This window comes from Octodon degus, unplaced genomic scaffold, assembly GCF_000260255.1.
Source record: "Octodon degus isolate 3935 unplaced genomic scaffold, OctDeg1.0 scaffold00195, whole genome shotgun sequence".
NCBI classification, from domain to species: domain Eukaryota; kingdom Metazoa; phylum Chordata; class Mammalia; order Rodentia; family Octodontidae; genus Octodon; species Octodon degus.
This window is the reverse complement of record NW_004524771.1, coordinates 3,294,231-3,301,779: the sequence shown is the minus strand read 5'-3', so window position 1 is coordinate 3,301,779 and position 7,549 is coordinate 3,294,231.

The window sequence follows — 7,549 nt, the reverse complement described above, 5'->3', positions numbered from 1 at the left end:
AGTTCTTAATAAATTCTTTTGAGATAGATGCTTACATAAATATGCAGTTCTACGTATAAGAGAGAGAAAAAACTTTCTCATACTTACCAGGATGCTTCAGTGGCAGTGGGGGTGAACCAAGCAAGGCAGAATAATTCTCTTTTGCAAGGGTTTCTTTCATTTTGCATAAGATGAGGTCCATAAAACCATCACTAAGGAGAACAGTTTGTTGACAGGTAAAGTTTGTGGACAGAGAACTTTCCAGTAAAATGTCTCTATTTATTTTTTCAGTACTGGGAATTGAATCCTGAGCCTTCACATTGAGCATCATCTCAGCTCTTTTTTAAGTTTTCTATTTTGAGACAGGGAACTCTATAATGCTAACTTACCTGAGCTGAGCTAGAACTTGTGACTTTTCTGCCTCAGCTTCTCAAAGTCCTGGGATATCAGAATGTAGCACCAAATCTAGAGTATTATTATGTTTTAATCACTTATCTTGAATTCAAATACATCCTCACTCACTCCCTTTCTTCCTCCTTCTTTTCTTTATTTTTCTTTCCTTTTTTGTGTATAGATGTGTGTGCTTAGAAGGGGTTTTATCACTGGACTATAACTGAGGGCTCTGTCTGTCTGTCTGTCTGTGTTTGTCTGTCTATCTATCTATCTATCTATCTATCTATCTAAATCTATCTATCTATCTATCTATCTATCTATCTATCTATCTATCTATCATCTATCTATCTATGTCTTGGTTACTTTTCCCTTGTCAATGGGACAAAATACTTGACACCCAAAATTAAAGAAGGAAAGGTTTATTTAGTTTATAGTTTGTAGAGGTTTCAGTCCATACTCAGCTGGCTCCAAGGCAGAGTGACACATGGCTGAGAGGCAGCAGTTTTTTGGGAGAAAACAGCAATACAGTAAGAGTAAAAAAGGAGAAGCAGCAGAGAGTAAGCCTCTTTCCCTCCCTTATATTATGTTCACGCTGTCTGCCCCAGGGCAGGTATGGCACTCACATCCATAATCCCAGCAGTGAATCATATCACAAACTCTAGAAGCCTGCCCCCATGACTTTGGGGGGACTTCTAGACACAAATCGTAACATTCTCTCTCTCACATGCATGCACTTGCTTTGGCTCTGGCTCTGGCTCTGGCTCTGGCTCTGTCTGTCTGTCTGTCTGTCTGTCTGTCTGTCTGTCTGTCTGTCTGTCTCATATTTTGAGACAGGGTCTTGTTAAGTCACTAAATTTCCCAGGCTGGGCTAGAATTTGTGATCCTCTTGCCTCACACTTTAAGTACTGGAATTATAGGATGTGTCATCATGCCTGGTTAGGTATTCTCTTTTAAGGTTCCATCTCTGTCACATTTCCTTCCCCAAATGTGCTTTTTATATCCAAATCATTGTTATATTTGTTGCAACACTTTAAAAAGTACTGCAGATACCGTGTTAAGCATCACTGTTTTCTCCTAGCTGTCTGGTTTAAAATATATTGGCTTGTTGTACCTGCATTTGAGATTAAACTTTTTAAATTGGTGAACACTGTGATCTCCTGTGTATATGTGGGCAGTTAAGTGTGTTATTAAAACGAGATGGTGTTTTGTTCTTTACATATGACATGCTGATGTGAGCAATCTGGCTGCAAGAGATACAACCAGGATCTTCTCTCAGCAAATTTCCACATTGTCTCCAATGTCTTGATGTACTTTTCAAATTAGGCTCCAAGTCCTTTTGGGTCTTGCCTTAATTTCTTTCCCTTAGTAGTAGGAGCATTCCAATTCTAGGAAAGCTTGCTGTTAGATGACACAGGGTGGGGGGTGTATTCCATGAAATTTTCTTCTTCACGATCCCCAGCATTGATAGAAATAATCATCTATACATGATCTGGGCTATTTTGTTAGTTCAGGAAAAAGTTCTTTTGACAACTATCAAGGGAGAAGTATTACTGTATTAAGTGAAGTACATTATTTTTTATCAAGAACTCATCTGTGTTACTATTGGATTTTCTCTTTTCAACAAGTCTGCCATCTGGCCGCTGTTTCTGTCAACACATCTGTTTGAGAGATGTTACACTAACCTGTTGTCTCCCTGGAGGACAAGTAGACACAGTTTTTTGAAGCCCGGTGCAATGCCAACCTTTTTGCTATCTGTTAAGTGATGACAATCTAGTCTTTATTCTCTGGCTAACATGGTTTGGGAAAGATTAACCCTCGCTAAGCCAAATGGATGCTTGTTTCCATTTTCTTCTGTTGTTCCTCCCTGGACAGAAATGGCAAGGCTTGAACTCTCAGGCATTCAAGGAAGGTGGATTAGTGATTTTGAGTTGAAGTCATTTTAAGGTGAAATATATCCGAGGGCTTATCACAGTCACTCCTGCTCACTACTGTGGGGGATAAAGGGCTACCACCCAGAGACATAGTCACAAGTTTAGATTACACCACATTCCCTCACTATTACTAAGAGGCATTTTACTGGCAATCCATGAAAACAGTCACAAAAGAGGAGAGATAAGAGAATCTACAAAGTTTTCACTGCCATTCCAGATATTAATAATTTCAAGGATGGATGCAGTTAGGGAAACTAAATTAATTTCTTTTCTTTTTTAATGTATTTAGTACAGGGTCTCACTATCTAGATCGGACTCAGTGATTCTCCTGTTTTCAGTCTCCCAAGTGCTGGGATTACAGACGTGTGCCACCACGCCCAGCTCAGTTGCTCTCTCAGTGAACCCCTGGGGGCGGGGCCAGCACGGCAGGCTAGGGATCGAACCCTGGTCCCTGTATCTGCCTAAACTGGTGCTATAGTCCGTGGAGCTATCTGGCCGGCCCCTGGATTAAGTCCTCAAATGAAACCTTTTGGTCTTAGCACATGCGGACAAGAGAAGGTAATGTGTGTTTCAATAGATAGAATCATTAGCAGGTTAAGGAGCCTGAGTAGTACACAGTTAAAACTGTGAAAGACTTTTACATCAGCTATGATTTGAATCACCCTGAATGATAAAACCTTGGAATAGGGCCTTTCTGTAGCTGGTCTTGGATCAATGAATTTGTGCTTTTTTTGTGTGTGTGATCTTGAGTTTTAAATATATACAAATAATTGTTGAGATTGAGCTCTTGAGAAGGCCCTGAAATAAGGATTCATGCACAGAAGTGCTTCACAAGAAAAACACTGACCAAGGTCCATGGTCCCCGCTCCTCCTCCCTTGCCTGATTCACAAGAGACTCTGGAGTGTAAAGCAGTATCTCAGGGTTTGTCCGAGAGAAAGAGAGAGAGAGAGAGAGAGAGAGAGAGAGAGAGAGAGAGAGAGAGAGAGAGAGAGCTGGAATTTGATATTCCTGCACCCGTAGGATACTGACCAAATCTCCTTCTATGCTGTTGGCTGGAGATGTGACTTCTGTCCACTCTCACTCCCAGGGACTCCCTGCAAATGTTCTCAGTCATCTGAGATGGCTCTCTTCTTCTGAAGCCTGCCTGTGTGTGGCAGTAGAGGCCAAGCACATCAAAGCAGTCATGGGACACTAGAGTCAAAGGAACCCAAGGAAATGTGGGGAGGGCACCAACACTGTCTGGTCAAATAACACCAATTTCACTGCTGATTTGATGAACCCTTAGTAACGTTCATGCTTTTTAATGAATTTACTGATGGAGAACTAGTAGATGACAGACCTTGGTTTTGTAATATGACCCTAATTTCATAATGAAAGATTGGAAAGTATCAGACAAGCCTAACTCTTAATATTTTTATGTCCCAAATATGCATAAGATAGGACAGACTTTGTGATTTTTTTCACTGACATCATTTCATTCCATAAAGTGAATAAGGTAGAGTGAAGAATACACATATTTTCCGCAAGATTCAATAAAGCCATGTTTGATTAAAGAAAACTTATGGATTTATTAAGATGACAAAAGTAAAGCATGTCAGAAGAAATAAAATAAAAAATGAAGAAGTCTTTCTCTTAAGGAGTACTTTCCAGAGGTAACCACCTTCTTGTGATGCATCCTATGTATTTATTATTCCATTTTTGACCACCCCTCAATTGGCAGACATTTAGGTTGGTTCTGAGTTTTCACTAGTACAATCTACAGCAAACTTCCTTGTCCATACTCTTGAATGCAAAGATATTTTGTACACAAGAAGAGACTCCTTGAAGGAGTGTTGTTGATTCCAAAGCTCATGCATTAAACACTATCAAAACTGTAATTCAAAGTATAACAGTCCCCCAGGAATGTACTATCACTGACAGGGATTAAGTGCCTGTGACTGAGGGGCTGTTTTGGGTGAAAGAAATGCAAATCTACTTAAATTAGCTTAAATAGAAGTGGAGTTTTAGGAAAGATGAAAACCCCATTAAGTAAAGAAGAAACAGAGAGAAGCAAAGGAGCTGAATGATTGCAGCAGGGGAACTTTATGACATTTTCAACTAGTGATTTTTTTCAGCTAATATTTATTGAGCACCTATATGTGTGGCAGTGGTGGCAGGAAGCAGGCATAAAACAGTGAACGAGGGTGTTACAGTTTCTGCTCTTGTGGGATTTCTGGTCTGGTTTCTAATGTTCATATTGCTTGACTCTTCATCCCCCCCTCCAGTGTCTCTGTTTCTTAGCTCAACTTCTTAAGGGGGAATCTAATGGGATACTGGGCAGAATCATGACTAATTAGTTCCTTTTAGGTCAGGTTTCCTCCATCTCTGGTCAGAAGCGGCTACAGGAAAAGGGAATGAGGTAAGGGGAGGCCAGAGACTTTTATGCGCCTCATTAAAATTTTTCTTTATGCCACATGATTTGCCAGTGTTCCATGCATGATTCAATCTATATCCTTTAAAGCACCTGAAGATAACTAATAAAGGCTAAGCCATTTCATATTACGAGAGTAACATCATACACTACTTAGGGAATCCAGGACAATTACTGCTTTAATTTGAAAGAAAGTTCTGCCCAAGTAATTAGCTTCGTTGGTGAATATTGCTGATAACCTTTGCAGCTGGGACCTTAGAGATCAACTAATTCTGCTGACCTATTTTCTAGATGAAAAAACTGAGGCCCAGAGAAAGAATTAAAGATTAAGGTCAGGGTTAAGGATCCACCAATGGCAGAGTTGGGAACGGAACTCTAGTTGTAGCTGCTGTTGTTGACTCCTGCTGTTTGTAACTCCTGTTCTTTTTATCCATTCATTGTCTAATCCTCCTTCCCTTTTATTTTCCCTTTAAACATTCTAATCAGTTCCTTTTCTTAGTATTTAAAGTATATAGATGATTTAAAAAACAATTGTAAGAGTGTATATGGAGAAGTAATTCTCCCTTATGGGGCCACAGAGGAAAGTGATCGACAATGTAGAGTGTGCTGAAGGAGAGTTTCATGGAGAGAAAACATTCTCTCAGGCTTTCACAGAAAGCAAATTGGTCAAGCAGTAGCCGTGACTCATCCACATGGCTGATACTGACAAAGGAGCTACAAACTGCAGTACAGGGTTTCAGGCTAAATCCTAAGGGGATTTGACTGACCTTGTCAGATACAAAAGTTACATTTCTTGTTATATAGGTCTTGCTTTATTTTGGTCTTAACCATCCAGAAGAAAAGTATAATAACGAGGTATGAAAAGTAAAGCCATATTAATATGCTGAGCTGTAAAAGGGCTCAAGTCAAAAATTTCTGACATTGCCAGTCCTACAGATAACTCACTATCGTTATGGACTACTGGACTATATTGGATTATTTTGCTGAATTCACGCACCTACTATATTTAAACAGCAATGGAATACCCTTTTCTGACAAAAGTAAGCAAAAGAAAGGGGATATAAATGAAGGGCCATTTTGTATCTGTATATAAAAAATAGCTAGGATAGCTATACAGCTACTTTCTCTTAATTCAATGAGGAGAAAGATTTGTACTAATAATGTTTGGACAGGTTATCATTCCGCATCTTGTACTATGAATAACCACTACGAAAGCAACAATATGCAATGTATTAATTATTGAAACTGTCCTATTAATTGGTTTTGAAACTGTCTCACTGCTATTTGTTTCTCAATAAGATTAATAAAAAAGAGAGAAAAAAAAAGGAAAAGTAATTCTCCCAAGAGAGTTTCTTTTTTCTCTTTTCTTTCTCTTTCTTTCTTTCTTTCTTTCTTTCTTTCTTTCTTTCTTTCTTTCTTCCTTCCTTCCTTCCTTCCTTCCTTCCTTTCTTTCTTTTCTTGATAATTTACTTTTTATTTTTTAAGGAGAATAAAATATTAAAAATAAATGATACAGAATTTTTCTAAAAAAATCATAGGAATTCAACAATTGTTGTTATATTGCATATTGTTGTCTTCAAGGTAGTTGTTCAGATTACCAGATATAAACATGCAAAATTGGTCAAAAAATAAAAATAAAAAGAAAGCAAGCATTAACTCTTCCTTTCAACAGACCAGTAGAAATCAACAGTACAATTATACAAGCTATCCTGTGTACATAACTTTATTTCCTTTTTAGTTTCCCTATTACAGTTGTTCCTTCCTTTTAAACAGTTTCTTTCTTTTTCACCATACCTATTGTACCTTTCAGATTTTATTTACTCTTTCAGATTTTTACGCTAAAGAGATAATACCATGTTTACACATGCAGGTCTCTTTTATTTCACTTATAACTATTGTTTCTAGTTGCATCTATTTAACTGTAAAAACCTGTTTATCTTTCTTTATAGTTGAGTAATAGACTATTATATAAAATACCACATCTTTTTTATCCATTCTTCACAGTTTCTATCCTTAAACACTATCACTGTTTCTAGTATAACTTTACAATAAAAGAATCTGTTGATTTTTAATGTCGGATTTTTTTCTTCCCTTTTTTCTATATTATGAAGATTATTCTGTATATTTATAATATAAGCAATCTATATGTGTATCTATTTCTACCCATCCTGGGAATTAGAATTAGTAAGATTGTAATGCCTAAACTGAGTTTCAGATTTTTAAAAATCTCTATTCTATTAACCATTGTATATTACTCCATTATCCCTTATAGAAATACTGTAATTGAATTAGATCATTTCTCATTGATAACCAGTTATATGTTTCTATTACGGAAAATGCATAAAGGACATTCTGCTACATGTGTTTTGTGTATGTATTCAAATAGATTCATTTCTCTCTCCTTTCCACCATTCAGTCAGTTTGAGGAATTGACAGATGCCTGAACAGGGAAACCAGAGGAAGAATATCCCAAGACCCTTTAGTTAGAACACAGGTCAACTCGAACCAGCTTTGCAAAGATGGGAGGAAGGTAAGAGAACTTTACAGGAAGAGCCAGGAGAGTTGTACAGAAACCTAGGAACAAGAAACTCAGGAACAAGAAAACCACCAACGATGTCATCGAGTGTTTCCTTTGGCCTCATTTCTGCTTCTCTCTGGCATCACACTTGTTCCTGTTCAGTTTCCCAACTCTTCGTGCTGTTCTTTGCACACAGGGCATCTACACAAGACTCCAGTATTGGTTTTTCAGCTCAGATTGGTTAGTTTTTTTTTTTTTGTTTTTTTGTTTTTTTTTTTTTTTTTTTAAAAAATGGGCTTGTGCTCACTTCAGCAGCA